Source organism: Rhinoraja longicauda, chromosome 15, assembly GCF_053455715.1.
Source record: "Rhinoraja longicauda isolate Sanriku21f chromosome 15, sRhiLon1.1, whole genome shotgun sequence".
Lineage (NCBI taxonomy): Eukaryota > Metazoa > Chordata > Chondrichthyes > Rajiformes > Arhynchobatidae > Rhinoraja > Rhinoraja longicauda.
In genome coordinates, this window is record NC_135967.1 from 2,911,657 (window position 1) to 2,928,225 (window position 16,569).

A 16,569-nucleotide genomic window follows, 5' to 3' on the forward strand; every position below is an offset into this window, starting at 1 on the left:
TTGGAATCTTTTCAAAGCTTGATTCTCAAAAAGTAGACCCATTGCAGAAATAGTCAATAAATAGATATTGGTATTGGGAAGTTTAAAAAAAAAAATTTTTTTTAAATTAAAGATGCAGCAGTTTGTTTAAGCAAAGCAAAGGAATGAAATGGCATAAAATATTTGAAAAGAGAAACTAAAATAGTATTTTATCATTTTAGAGTCATAGAGTGATACAGAGTGGAAACGCCCTTCGGCCCAACTTGCCCACAACGGCCAACAATGTCCCAGCTACACTAGTCCCGCGTTTGGGACCATATTCCTCCAAACCTCTCTTATCCATGTACCTGTCTAACTGTTGCTTAAACGTTGGGATAGTCCCAGCCTCAACTACCTCCTCTGGCAGCTTGGTCCATACACCCACCACCCTTTGTATGAAAATGTTACCCCCTCGGATTCCTATTAAATCGCTTCCCCTTCACCTTAAACCTATGTCCTCTGGTCCTTGATTCACCTACTCTGTGAGACCCAAAACACCTCATGACCTTAGGTCACATCACTGAGAATGCATCCAGAGGGTGTATCTTTCACATTGAAGTCTGGCTCAGCCAGTGGCACCTAAGAATAGACTGGGTGACAACCAAGAATAGTTTGGTGACTACTGGAGAGACAGTTGACGGCACGGAAAGACGGCACCCGGGACAGGATGGGTTGGCCACCAGTCTGTGTCTTTCATGAGAAAGAAACCCAATAAGCTATGGTCTGAAGAAGGGTCTCAACCCGAAATGTCACCCATTCCTTCTCTCCCGAGATGCTGCCTGACCTGCTGAGTTACTCCAGCATTTTGTGAATAAATACCTTCGATTTGTACCAGCATCTGCAGTTATTTTTTTAAGCTACGGAAAGGCCTTGCGCCATCAGGCAAGAATGAAATGCTCGGAGAAGGAGAAAGAGGTGCAGCGCACAGGCCTTGAACCTGGTGGGACGCAGGAGGAGCCTGGCCAGGACTCACCCCCCAGAGCCCAGCCCCTCCACGCACCAGAGTCTCCCAACCCCTGCACAGTAGTTATTAAGAGGGCTGATCCGTGGACAGTTGCTGCTGGGACGCAAGTCGGAGCCTGATCATCCCCTGGGTCGCCTGGGCGAGGGGGTCTGATGTTGTGAGACCCGAAACACCCCATCACCCCAGGCCACATCACTGAGGATGCATCCCAGCGCATCCAGAAGATGTATCTTTCACATTGGGTAAAGGACTCTGTACATCTACCCGATCTATTCCTCTCATGGTTTTATGCAATTTTATTCCTCTCATGATTTTATTCTTCTCGTGATTCTTGCCTCTAAAGTTAGAAACTTCCCTTCACTAGTAAGTGGTGCACTCAGCACAGCTGGCACTGCAGTCCTTTGAGATGATGAACTAAAATCCCATCAGCCCTGGATGTGGAGGAACTAAGGTCTCCTCAGTGACTTGGTTGATACTTTTATCTTCCTTAATAATACTGTTATCTGGTTATTATGCTGTTGCTTGTGGGAACTTGATTCCCTTGTCATAGAGTCATACAGTATGGAAACAGTCCCTGCAGCCAGACCTTTCTACGTTGATGCTCCATCCAAACTCGTCCCATTTGCCTGCGCTCTCCCATGCATGTCTCCACCTACCTGTCCAAATGGCTTTTAAATGGTGTTACTGTATCTGCCTCAACTACATTTTACTTTAAAACACTGAAGGCATTTGAAAAGTCCTTTATAAAGTACTAGACCAAGTGAACCCATTGGGCCCAAACCTCTCCTGCATTGGTGCAGTACCCTCTCCTCCCCTGCCCCCTCCTCTCCACCCCCTCCCCTGCCCCCTCCTCTCCTCCCCCTCCTTTCTCCCCCTCTTCCCCTCCCCTGCCCCCTCCTCTCCTCCTCCCCTCCCTCCCTCCCCTCCACCCCCTTCCCCTCCCACCTTCCCCTTCCCCCTTCTCCAATCCCCTCAACCCCCCTTATCCTCCCTCTTCCACCCCCCCTCCCTCTCCCCCACCCTCCCTAGGAGATAGATTTAAACTTTAAAATGTGAATAACTTTAAAAATATAACACCGATTTCAGTGAAACTTTTCCCATTAGCACCAAAGGGACGACGGTGAGTAAGGTGGGCCTAAAATTGTCACGCTATCGTGTGCAGTTTTGGCTGTGGCTCAGGAACAAACAAACAAACGAGAGTTTTAGTATATAGATGGATGTTGGGATGTTTTTAAAGACATGTAAAAGTTGCTACACGAATGCAACTCAATGCCGTCTGAAATACAACAGCGCCCTTTACTGGCAGAAGGTGTGTATTGCAGCGTTAAGATAGTTATCACCATTTAAAAGCAGTAGTTTACACATTTCAGCCCCCCAGAAATATCTTGTTTCCTGAAATGTCCCTTTGGAACGTGTGGTAAATGATGCATCTCTTCAGGTTTACATTAGACCTCTATGGATTTCCCCTATTTTGAAGCTTGCAGGCTACACTGGCATGGAACTTGCTGAATGCATCTTACCAAGACCTCAACTGTTGTGCTCACAATACTTGACCAAAAGATAAGTCCACATCCAAAATGTTGCGGGCCCATGCAGTGATGAGGGTGGGCAGAAACAGCTGGAAAAACGTTGGGCAATTAATAAAACCACTCAATTGAGCTGGATTGTAACAGGGGGTCTCACAGCCCCAAGGACCTGGATTCGGTCTTGAACTTTCTGCTGAGTTTGCATGTTCTTTGCCTTGACAGTGTGAGTTTCCCTCAGGTACTCTGCCATTCTGTCTCTCTACAAGGGTGTAGGTTAGTTAGTCATTATAAATGATAGCTATATAGTGGTGGTAGAGTTGCTGCCTTACAGCGCCAGAGACCCGGGTTTGATCCTGACTACGGGTGCTGTCTGTACGGAGTTTGTACGTTCTCCCTGTGCCCTGGGTTTTCTCTGTGATCTCCGGTTTCCTCCCACACTCCAAACACGTACAGGTTTGTAGGCTGATTGGCTTGGTATAACTGTAAAAATTATCCCTAGTGTAGGCTAGCGTTAATGTGCGGGGTTCGCTGGTCAGTGCAGACTCAGTGGGTGGAAGGTCCTGTTTCCGCGCTATATCTCTAAACTAAAGTGGCAGAAAGAATCAAAGGGAGTGTTGAGAGAGAACATGTTGCCAAACTGCAGGCTGGTGCCGCTGGTCGAGCTGTTGGCCCACAGCTCCAGTCACCTGGGTTCAATCCTGCCCTTGGGGGCTGCCTGTGTGCACTTTGCACATTCTCTCAGTGACTGCATGGGTTTCCCCAGGCTATTCCAGTTTCTTCCAGCATCCCAAAACACAAGGAGTGGGAGGATGATCGGAGGCTACATTAGTGTCCTCCTGTGCCTTGGAGCAGAGTGAAAGATCTGTCTCTCTGCTGCATGACTCCAGGAGAGGGGGCAAGGCACTGATGGCATTGCTCTGCTGAAAGGCAGCCAGGATCTGATGGGCCAAATGTCCTCCTGTTTAGTTTAGTTTAGAGATACAGCACGGAAACAGGCCCTTTCGGCCCACCAGGTCCGCACCGACCAACAATCCACACACACTATCCTACACCCACTAGGGACAATCTTTACATTTACTAAGCCAATTAACCTACAAACCTGTACGTCTTTGGAGTGTGGGAGGAACCCGAAGATCTCGGAGAAAACCCACGCAGGTCACGGGGAGAACGTACAAACTCCGTACAGACAGCACCCGTAGTCAGGATGGAACCTGAGTCTCCGGCACTGCATTCGCTGTAAAGCAGCAACTCTACCGCTGCGCCACCGTGAAGCTGTGTTGTAATAAAACAGAAAACGTACACATTATTCTTGATCATCAGGTCAGGTCGTTTATTGTCAAATACACAAGGATGGCGAGGCACGGGTACAATGAGAATCTTGCTTGCAGCACCTACAATCCAACAACACACAAAAACGTAAATTACAGCAAATGAGTCCACGAGAGGTGGCTAGTAGCATCCTATGGCCGAGGATTAGGGTCGTGTAATCCAGTTCAAGAACCTGATCGCTGTGAGAAAGTAGCTGTCCTTGAACCTGGTGGTGTGGGACTTCAGGCTTCAGGCTCCTGTGCCTCCTGCCTGATTCTGGCAACGCAGCCTGGATGTTGGCGATGTTGGCGATCCTTGTTGATAGTTGCCGCTGCCTTGGGTCAGCACCACTTGTAGATGGTTTTGATGGAGGGGGTGTCTGTGTGTGTGGGATGGGCTGGGCTGAGTGCACCACACTCTGCAGCCTGTTGTATTCCTGTGTGTTGGAATTGCCAGGATACTTTCTACAGTGCCTCTTTAGATGTTTGTTAGGTTATTCAGTGGCGTGCCAAATCTCTTTAAACGTATAACAAAGTTACGAGGATGTTGCCAGGACTAGAGGGTGTGAGCTGTAGGGAGAGGTTGAGGAGGCTGGGTCTCTATTCCTCGGAGCGCAGGAGGATGAGGGGAGATCTTATAGAGGTGTACAAAATCATGAGAGGAATAGATCGAGTAGATGCACAAGAGTCTTTTACCCAGAGTAGGGGAATCGAGGACCAGAGGACATAGGTTCAAGGTGAAGGGGAAAAGATTTAATAGGAATCTGAGGGGTAACTTTTTCACACAGAGGGTGGTGGGTGTATGGAACAAGCTGCCAGAGGAGGTAGTTGAGGCTGGGACTATCCCATCGTTTAAGAAACAGTTGGACAGGTACATGGATAGGACAGGTTTGGAGGGTTATGGACCAAGCGCAAGCAAGTGGGACAAGGGTAGCTGGGACACTGTGGGCGAGTTGGGCCGAAGGGCCTGTTTCCACACTGTATCACTCTGTGACTATGACTCTGGAGCCACTGTAAAGAGTGAAGAGTTTAATTGTCATATGTACCAGCAACAGAACAATGAAATGACTTGCGTTGTGCCTTTGTGGTCATGTCTACATGCTGGGCTCAGGACAGGGTTGTGCCTTTGTGGTCATGTCTACATGCTGGGCTCAGGACAGGGTTGTGCCTTTGTGGTCATGTCTACATGCTGGGCTCAGGACAGCGTTGTGCCTTTGTGGTCATGTCTACATGCTGGGCTCAGGACAGGGTCACCCTCCACTGTTTCCACCAACAGTTGCTCCTGGTTTCTATCCATTGGAATGGAGTGGGGCCACTGGCGGATGGCATAAGTGCTGCGTAGCTTTGTACATTTGCGCTGTTCCACTGGAATCCTGCAGCCAGTAAATCAGCAACAGACCCCAGCCAGCCAGCCAGTTTGGGACTTCTGCACTTAGAGTTGGCTCCTGAACCTGCTGGAATCTACAACGGTAAATCGCAGTTTGCTGTGTATGTCAAGCGACTGACCTCTCCCTGTGCGTTGCAACCCACCAACGCTGTTTTTCATTGTTCAAGTAATTGTTTCAGGGGTTTGGAGGATGAGATATTCAGCACCCTCTCGTCTACCTCCTTCAACGTAGAAGGGCCGTCCAACTATGTTAAAAGGAACAGCAAGTTCTCTTAATGTCTAAACAAACATCACATAAAAAATCCCTCATTGGCATTCATCTAATGCAGTGATTGTAAAATAATTGTGATGACTATCCAAATGCTATATAAATGCAAATGCAACTACATACACCGATCAGCCAAAACATTATGACCACCGACAGGTGAAGTGAATAATATTGATTATCTTGTTACAATGGCACCTGTCAAGGGGTGGGATATATTAGGCAGCAAGTGAACAGTCAGTTCTTGAAGTTGATGTGTTGGATGCAGGAGAAATGAGCAGGAGTAAAGACCTGAGTGACTTTGACAAGGGCCAAATTGTTATGGCCAGACGACTGGGTCAGAGCATCTCTGAAACGGCAAGGTTTGTGGGGTGCTCCCGGTCAGCAGTGGTGAGTACCTACCGACAGTGGTCCGAGGAGGGACAAACCACAAACCGGCGACAGGGTCTTGGGCGCCCAAGGCTCATCGATGCGCGAGGGCAACGAAGGCTATCCCGTCTGGTCCGAACCGACAGAAGGTCGACTGTGGCACAAGTCACAGAAATCTTTAATGGTGGTCACGGGAGGAATGTGTCACAATACACAGTGCATCGCACCCTGCTGCGTATGGGGCTGCACACGGAGGACCAACAGCATATTAGGCAAGTGGTCACAATGTTTTGACTCAGTAGCAGTAATAATTTCAACTGAGGATGGGAAAATTGGTGGAGCATTCACTCGGAAATCTCTCCCCATTGACTCACATATATGATTGTCTGTCCTCCCATAGTACATAAATGACCGACTTGTAGAGATGGCCTGCACTACTGATCTGGTCAGTACATTAAAAATAAACAGATCTTGGCTTTTCATTCTCAGATATGAATCTATCGCGAGAGCTTCAAGTTAATGCACTGAGAAATGTTAGTGCTGATGAATAATTTCCCAGCTATAACATTTTGTTTTTTTATATTAAAAGCATATTACGTTCTTTAAATAACGCATATCTCATCAGGGAGGTGATGGAGTCAGTGAGGGGGGAAGGGGGTGGGGGTGGGAATGGGATTGGTGAAACACGTGCATTGGAATTGTAATGATTGATTAACTGGCGGAGTGCCGGACAACATTTATGCTCCGACTTTATTGGGATTGTAGCTGTTTATTGGCACATTTAGTGCAAATTCACAATTGAATGGAAACCATTCCAAAGAAATGAGAAGTGTTCTGGAAGACACGACAGGCCACAGAAGCTGGAGGGTGCCCGGAAGAAGGGTCCCGATCTGAAACGTCACCTATCCATGTTCCCCAGAGATGCTGCCTCACCATCTGAGTCACGGTAGCATTTAGTGTCCCTGGTTTTCAGATGTGGCTCCAATGGACATTGTTAGGTTAACTGGGCATCATGAAATCCCCTTGTGTGTAAGTGAGTGGTGTGAGTTCATTGAAATGTGGGGAGAATTAAATGGGACTTGTGTAAATGAGTACCTGCGGGTTGCTGCGGTTTTTATTGGGCCTATGGGCCTGTTTCCATAATGTGTCTCTAACGATCGGCACAAAATGCTGGAGTAACTCAGCGGGACAGGCAGCATCTCTGGAGAGAGGGAATGGGTGGCGTTTTGGGTCGAGGCCCTTCTCCAGACTGAGAGCCAGGGGAGCGGGAGATTAGAGATATGGATGGCTAAGGAGTTCTGAACCACCCTCACGCAGTAAGTAGCTCTCTGTTATATGGTGGAGGAGGTGGAGAGAAAAAAGCATCCTCTGCTGATAAAGCCATCTCTGGTAGAAGAAACTGCTGGTACGAATGTAGATAAAATGACCCTGCACATGTGGTCAAGGTTATGTGAATCCGTTGCTCATGACAACCATATCAAATGTACTGCTCTATGCTTATACTACATACAATCATCTAATAATAATCTGCACCAAACATAACTCCTGCCTAACATCTTGCCCACCAAACCCTGCAAAGTGTCAAAGCCCAGAGCTTGCGTGCACCCCTATCGGGTTCTGAAGACCGCCAGCAATTCAGCCGTGTGGGCACATCACACGTCCACTCCACCACCATGACACCTCCCTCTCTCGCTGGAGGTGTTGGCACTTGCTCTGCACTGGCAACCGTTGTCTGATTGTGGAGGAACAAGGCAGAAACATAAAAACATAGAAGATAGGTGCAGGGGTAGACCAATCGGCCCTTCGAGCCAGCACCAAAATCAGTTCCCCGTTCCTGCTTTCTCCCCATATCTTTGGATTCCGTTAGCCCTAAGAGCAATATCTAACTCTCAGAGGTGTTCAAAAGAGTGGATGGAATATCAACCAAATGGGTCACTTGCTTGTGGTCAGATGGCACTAGTATTGTTGAAAGAGTAGCCACCCAGTCAATGAAGAATATTCCATTCAAGACAGTTGTGACAGCGCCCTCTGCCTTGGATGTCATTCTGATTCCCTGGACAATGGCTGACCGACCAGGAGAGGTCAATCCCCAGCATTATTGGTAACAGTTGGGGCCAATTAGCTGATATGCATTGGCTACTTGAACCTTGTCAGTCTACTCCCTATAAACCCACACATTCTAGCCAGACAAGAGAAGGGAGAGGATGAGAAGGAGGATGAGAAGGAGGATGAGAAGGAGGATGAGAAGGAGGATGAGAAGGAGGATGAGAAGGAGGATGAGAAGGAGGATGAGAAGGAGGATGAGAAGGAGAGAAAGAGAAGCACCTCTCTGCTAGCTGTGTTTCCCTGTCACAGGTTCGAGGAAGACTGAACTACTGGGACAGCCCTGAGACCACTGTGCGGTCAAGACTGCGCTGTTGGGAAAGAAGCCTGAGGCAGCCAGCACCCCCTACTTGAGGCTGACAGAGTGACTGGGACTAGCCTGAGATGCCAGAACCGCTTCCTTCCCACAGAGAGTGAAGGATTGAGCTCACACACACACACACCGAGGCATAGACTGAGCTGCCAGGATAATCCAGAGACCACCAGCGTCACCTCTTCAACCCTAAACCCTAGAACGGAGATGAGGAAAAACTTTTTCAGTCGGAGAGTTGTAAATCTGTGGAATTCTCTGCCTCAGAAGGCAGTGGAGGCCAATTCTCTGGATGCTTTCGAAAGAGAGTTAGATAGAGCTCTTAAAGATAGTGGAGTCAGGGGGTATGGGGAGAAGGCAGGAATGGGGTACTGATTGAGAATGATCAGCCATGATCACAGTGAATGGCAGTGCTGGCTCAAAGGGCCGAATGGCCTACTCCTGCACCTATTGTTTAAAGCCGAGCCACCAGGAAGAAACCTGTACCGTCAGCACCTCCTCTCAAGGTAAGGGTAAACTGCAGGAAAAAGCCTGAGGGCGCCAAGCTCCTCCTTAGAAGACCAGGACTAAGCTATGGGGACTAGCCCGTGATCACCAGTTCATCGCACATGTGCTCTGACAGTGAGAGACAGTGCCCTCGTGTAATCCTGGACTTTCATAACACTAAATAGAATAAATCATGTGCGTTCATCCTGCAGCGAGAATCAGTGTGATCATTTAGCCAAACCTTGTGTCATCCCCATGGGCACGCTGTGAATTGGGTCACAAAGACATTAGAATAACGTTGGAGTGTTGGAAGTTGATATGTCTTCAATATGTCCTTGCCTTCAAGATGTAATGTGACAAGTCTTGATACAGCTAAGCAAAACGCAAAGTGCTGGAGAATCTCAGCGGGTCAGGCAGCATCTGGGGTGGGAAAAGCCAGGCGATGTTTTTGTCGGGACCCTTCTTCAGACAGAGAGGAGAGGGGAGGGGAAGCTGGAAGGGTAGGGGGGATGGGACAAAATCTGGCAAGTGATAGGTGGAAACACATCAGTGAGGTTCAATTGGCAGATGGTTGGAGTAAGTGACAAAGCTTCGAGGGGAACAAAGAGGCAAAGGGGGTGTCAGAGGGCGAGTGAATATAAAGCCAGGGGAGGGACATGGGTGGAAGGATAGGGGTAACTTGGCAATGGGGACAGAGGGACGGGAGGCGAGTGTGTGAAGGAGCAGGGTTTGAATGGGGGTTGGTTTTAGTGATGGTGGGAGAATGAAGACACGAAGATGAAACCATTGAGGTTTGCAGGGGTGCAGGAAGCAACTCTGATGCAGTTGTCAATGTAGCAGAGTGAAACTTTGGCAATGGTGTTGGGATTCATTTAGAGTCATGGAGTGATACAGTCTGGAAACAGGCCCTTTGGCCCAACTTGGCCACACCGGCCACCATGTCCCAGCTACACTAGTTTGAAGCAAGGAGTGTTCAACTTATCCAATGAAATGGCAGGCATAGCTGGGGATCACCTGAGTGTCTGTGACAGATAAAGATAAGTTTTCAGTCTGAAGGTCATAAGGGATAGGAATGGAATTAGGCCATTCGGCCCATCAAGTCTACTCTGCCATTCAATTATGGCTGATCTATCTCTCCCTCCTAACCCCCTTCTCCTGCCTTCTCTCCATAATCTCTGACACCTGAAGAAGGGTCGTGACCCAAAACATCACCCATTCCTTCTCTCCAGAGATGCTGCCTGTCCCGCTGAGTTACTCCGGCATTTTGTGTCTACCTTCAGATAAGTTTCAGGTCAATGACAATCCCCAGAATATTGATGGTGCGTCGTCAGTGGCGACAATGTTTTTGACTGGAAGTGACTTTTCTCTTGCTAAGATTTCGCTTGCTCACTCACTTGACTTATCTGTCTATATAAAGCCACACATTCACAATATCCTCAGCACAGTTTGCCCATCCAGCTATTATTGTGCTATCAGTGAGCTCAGTCAGCTTTCAGTCTTCACTTCTTCCAGGTCATTAACTAAAATAGGAAATAATTGAAGGCCAATAAATGACCTTGCAAATGGCCCTGAAAAGGGCCTATTTATTCCAACTCTGTTTTCTGTGTGATAACCAGTTTTCAATCCCTGTCTGATCCAGATTCAGATTATTTTATTGATATATACACTAGGGTGCAATGAAATACCTTGTTTGCTGAGGCTCAGAGTGTAAACGTAATGATAATTACAAGAGGGAATACAATGATAAATGCAAAGCAGCAGAACAGTGTGAAGATTGTACTGGGAAGGAGTGCAAAAATGCACCGAGGTGCAATAAAGGATTTTTTTTTAGATTTAGATTTAGAGATACAGCGCAGAAACAGGCCCTTCGGCCCACCGGGTCCGCGCTGCCCAGCGATCCCCGCACACTAACACTATCCTACACACACTAGGGACAATTTTTACATTTGCCCAGCCAATTAACCTACAAACCTGTACGTCTTTGGAGTGTGGGAGGAAACCGAAGATCTCGGAGAAAACCCACGCAGGTCACGGGGAGAACGTACAAACTCCGTACAGACGGCGCCCGTAGTCAGGATCGAACCTGAGTCTCCGGCGTTGCATTCGCTGTAAGGCAGCAACTCTACTGCTGTGCCACCGTGCCGCCCCGTGCCTGCCGAATAATTGAATGTGGTGGGGGGTTGAGAGTAAGAGTTTGTGGGAGCATCTGCAGGAAAGGGGTGGGAAAGAGGCACTGAATCAGAAGTCTGATTGCCCTGGGAAGAAGCTTTCCTGAAGTATAGCCGTCAAACTCCTGCATATTTCCCAGAAGGTAGCGAAGAGAAAAGGGGCTGACCAGGCATCCTTGACATTGCTGCCAGCCATCCCTTTACTTTTAGTTTTAGAGATACAAGCGCAGAAACAGGCCCTTCAGCCCACCGAATCCGCACCAGCCAGCACACTAACACTGCCCTGTACACAATAGGAACATTTACATTTACACCCAGCCAATTAACCTACAAACCTGTACGTCTTTGGAGTTTTGGAGGAAACCAAAGATCTCGGAGCAAACCCACGCAGGTCACGGGGAGCACGTACAAACCCCGTACAAACAGTGCCCGTGGCAAGGATCGAACCCGGGTCTCTGGCGCTGTAAGGCAGTAGAACTACCGCTGCGCCACCGTGCCGCACTTTCTGATGACAGATGGATGAAAGGAAGTGACAAACCAGTGATGGACTGCACTGTGCTCATCACTCTCTGCAGGTTTAACTGGTTGAGAGCAGAGCAGTCACCATACAGAACACATGTAGCCTGTCACAGTACTTCCTATAGTGGATATGTACTGTTTGAGAGAATCCTATGGACCTGCCAAATCTTCTCAGATGCCCAATGAAGTCAATATGCTGATATGCTTTCTTGACTACAACGTGACCGTGTAGGGACCAGGTGAGGTTGCTGATGATGTAGATGGCAAGGAATGGGAAGCATCTCTGGAGCACCTCCATTGATGGGGAGTTATGTTCACCCCCTTTCTTCCCATGGTCAACAGCCAACTCTTTCGTCTTGCTGATGTTGAGGGCTTGTTGTTCTTACACCGTGACACATGATCTCTTTCCAAGATAACGTGGAAGAACAAAGGAAAACCCGGAGTGGGGGATTGGCCAAGGGGGAGGGGGAAGTGGAGGGGAAGGGGGGAGAACAAATGAGGGCCTGGGGCGGGATACTCTGCAACTTTGTCGGCGCCCTTTATGTAGCAACTATTTACATACCTTGGGTATGCAAAACAAAGAATATCACTGTGACCTGTCACATGTGGCAATAAAGCATTCAATTCAATATTCCATCTCTTTATGGTTATTGATCTGACTGACCACAAATTTAAAGATTGAGTTAGAGGCAGAGAGGAAAGCTCTTCAGCGGGTAATCCATGGAGCAGAGGACCATCGGAACACAGCTACCAGCCTTGGAGGGCATCTACAACCCACGATGCCTCAGAAAAGCCACCAGCATCCACAAAGACTCCTCACACCCCTGCAACAGTCTGTTCGAACTTCTACCATTGGGCAGACGATACAAGGCCTTCTACGCCCGCACCTCCAGACTCAGGAAAAGCTTCATCCCCAGGGCCATAGCTGCTATGAACCGGTCCTGCTGAGCCGGATGGTCACATCGCACAGTGATCCGGCACAGATCTATTTGCACTTTATTCTGTCTTAAAACTGATATAATTTGTTTCATTGGGTTGTTTAAATTAACACTGACTCGCTAATTAATTTATTGCATCGTATGGGAGGCGCATTCCCAATCTCGTTGTACCCCTGTACAATGACAATAAAGATATATTGTATTGTATTGTATTGTAGTGTAAACTTTGCCACACGGTGCAGGGTTTAAAGGGGACTGAGCACACAAGCTTGAGGAATACCAGCATTACAGGAGGAGCTGTTATGACTGGTCTACCAGTCAGAAAGTCTGGGAGACAGTTGCAGATGGAGGCCTCAAATGTCATTTGAGGTCCAGGAATTTAGAGATGAGCTTACAGTATATGGTATTATGATGGTGAAGGTTGAGCTGCAGTCAATGAATAGTATACATGTAGGAAGGAACTGCAGTCGCTGGTTTAAATCGAAGATAGACAAAAGAAATGCTGGAGTAACTCAACGGGACAGGCAGCATCTCAAAGAGAAGGAATGGGTCGAGACCCAAAACGTCACCCATACCTTTTCTCCAGCGATGCTGCCTGTCTCGCTGAGTTACTCCAGCGTTTTGTGTCAATGAATAGTATCCTGGCATGGCTGTTCTTGTTGTCGAGGTGATCTAGAGCTGAATGGAGTTCAAGAGGGATAATGTCCTCAGCAGACTTATTTCTCTCGTACACAATTTGCAAGGCGTCCAGATTGTCCAGAAGTCTGGCATTGAAGTGGGCCATCAACAATCTTTCAAAGCACTTCATTACGGTTGGTTGGAACTGCTGAGTGATAGTCATTGAGACAGCTCACTTGACTTTTCTTGGGGACTGGAATATGGAGAATTCCCTGAAGCAGACGGGGACAGTAGACAGTGAGAGGTTGAAGATGCCAAGTGAAGACTGGAGCCACTTGATTAGTACACACAATTTCAGGACCCATCCAGAGACTCCATCCAGGCTGACCATTTTCCAAGAGTTTGCCCTCGTGAAAGCAATCTAATTTTCTGCCGCTGAGCTATACGGGACAGGCCCAGCAGAGGATGAGGGTACATGGCTTGGCAGACTTTTATTTGCCCGTTTGACAAGCAGAAAATGCATTGAGTTTATCTGCTAGAGATGCATTGTGGTCTTAGATTGCCCGTAATTTAGGTGTGTAGCCTGTGATGTTATTCATCTATATACTAAAACTCTCGTTTGTTTGTTCCTGAACGACAGCCAAAAACACGATAGTGTGACAATTTTAGGCCCACCTAAAAGGGAGGAAGGAGGGGGGAGGGGGGAGGGGGAGGAGAGGGTGCTGCACCAATGCAGGATAGGTTTAGGCCCAACGGGTCCACTTGATCTAGTTCCTTGATAAAACCAGCGACAACTGGGATATACTCACCCAGGCTGGTGGTAGTGGTCTTGAACATGTACCAATCCACTGACTCAAGGCAGTGTTGAAGTTGACTCTCAGCTTCTTCAAACCATCACTGTGGTGGTCTCCTCGTTGCTACCTTGCGCTTCTCTCTGTAAACAGCAGCAACAGGTGATCAGAGTGACTGAAATTGGGGCAAGGGGGGGGGGGCGTGATAGATGTTACTTGATGGTGGTGAAGCAGTGGTCTGGAGCATTACCATCCCGTGTGGGACAGGAGACATGCTGATGGTATAAAGATCGTCCCGTCAACGGAAGGTCAGAGGCCCCCAACCGCGGGAGGACAAAGAAGGGAAGAGATTTAACTTTTTTTCGCCTTCCATCACAGTGAGGAATGTGGAGGAGTCACTGGGGTGGATGTTCATGTTCAAATGTATTTTGCGTGTCCTGTTGCTTTTTATTGGTATGACTGTATGGCAAATGACATTCCTCGTATGTTGCAAAACATACTTGGCTAATAAAGTATGATTGTGGTTGATTGTATGTTCCTTGAAGTTTACTTGATTAAAGTGTCCAGCAATGATGGAGAGAGCATCAGGATTTGCTGTGTCAAGAGAGTTCAGCCCGGGTTCCGTGGTTCTGTGGTGTAATGGTTAGCACTCTGGACTAAGTGATCCAAATTCAAATCTCAGTGGCACCAGATCCTTTGGACTCCATCCAGGGTTGCAGCACCAGAGACCCAGGTTTGATACTGACTATGGGTGCTGTCTGTTACAACGTTTCCCCGTGACCTTCATGGGTTTTCTCCGTGATCTTCGGTTTCCTCCCACACTCCAAGGACATACAGGTTTGTAGGTTAATGGGCTCTGGTTACGTTGTAAATTGTCCCCAGTGTGTGCAGGATATTGTTAGTGTGCGGGGATTGCTGGTGGGCGTGGAGTCAGTGGGCCTGTTTCCGTGCTGTATCTCTAAACGAACACGACCAAGTTCAGTGCCATCTGCCATCATTTGCTTGGGGTGATATGAAGAATGCTGACAAGATGGTAACGGTGAATTCTCTTGTGGATGAAAGTGGCTGGGCATTGCATGATCAGGTGTTCCAGCTCAGGAGGGCAGACATGAGGCTGACTGTCACATGAGTGCACCATGAGATGCTGATTATAAAGCAGACATCGCCACCTCTCCCCTTCCTCCCCATTGGGTATGGTCCATACAATAAACGGAGAAACCCCTTGGGTTGGGTAGCAGGGTCATGTATGTTATGGGTGAGCCACAGCGCTCAGTCCCAGATCTCCCTTTGAAGCAGCAGCCTTGCTCTAAGTCTGTTCTGGAATGATTAAATGCTAGTGCGACGTGGACAGGGGAGGGAGGGATGGGCTGAAGTCGAGGCCCTTTCAGCTGCAGCAGGAGCACGTCCCACCCCACCTCCACATTTCATGCTCTGTGTGTGCTCACAGCTGTGCCAGCAGCTCCAGGTTTCATGAAGGTCGGTCGTTCTGAGGGCTGATTCGATTTTCTGTTGATGAACGGGAGATTTTCCGAGATGGATCTTTCTCAGCCGTGGAATGGACAGATGCGCTTCCTCCAATACCACGAGCTCTTAACCTGGGCACTTTTATGTTTACACTTTAGTTCATTGTCACGTGAAAAGCTTTTGTTCCGTGCAAAGCTAACTCGTCAGCGGAAAGAATGATCACATTCAAGCCATTTACAGTGTGTAGACACATGCCAAGGGAATAACGTTCACAGCAAGGTAAAGCCAGCAATGTCCGATCAAGGATGACCTGAGGGTGACCAAGGAGGTAGATAGTAGTTCAGCACTGCAGCAGATTGTTAACAGCCTGCCCAAATACACGAGCGATCCACTCCATCTACACGACTTGCTACATCCTCAAAGAGCTCAAGCAAAGGTGCCAGACATGATTTGCCTTTTCTGAAACAATATTGACTTGGTAATGATGATATTAAGCTTTCCTAAATGAATATCCATTTCACTGCTCTTAAAATTGATTTCCCTTTCCCAAAATTCAATCTCAATTAATCAATTATTTTCAGTGTTTTGCTTGTGTTCTTTCTGTCCAACGCTCGGAATGGTTTCAGGTGATGGAAGCTGCAGGATCTTTATTTCGGGTAATGGTGATATGTATATGTATGTAAAGGGGATTAAGACTCAAGTTTAACGCCATGCAGTCATACAGGACAGAAACGGGCCCTTCTGCCCAACAAATCTGGGCTGATTTATTTTACTTATTTACACTAATCCCATTTGTCCACATTAGGACAATATCTTTCAGAATAGGCCTTGCCTATTCATCTGTCTCAATGCCTTGTAAATGTAGGAATTATATTTTATTGCACCACGTTCTCTGGCAGCGCAAACCAGACATCAACTATTCTGTGTAAAAAAAAAAACCTCACTCCTCAGATCCTCTTTAAAACTCCTTTCTGTTGCCCTAAATTTATGTCCTCTTATTTTTGATACAATGGGAAAATGATTTTGACCATCTACTCTATCTGCCTCATAATCTTTTTCCTCTATGAAGTACTTTATATTCTCTACAGCCCAAAGTAAACTGCAGACATAGGCAGATATATATTGGCCACTTCTAAAGACGCTAAAGGCTATTAGCCGGGACATCCCGTATTTTGGGCTTGATTGGTTTGTCCCATATTAGGCCCAGGGGGCGCTGTTGGCCCGGACACTGTAGGCCCCGACGCTGTTGGCCCGGACACTGTAGGCCCCGACGCTGTATGTCCCGACAATTTAGGTTCCGACACTTTAGGTTTCCGACATTTTAGCTCCGGACAGT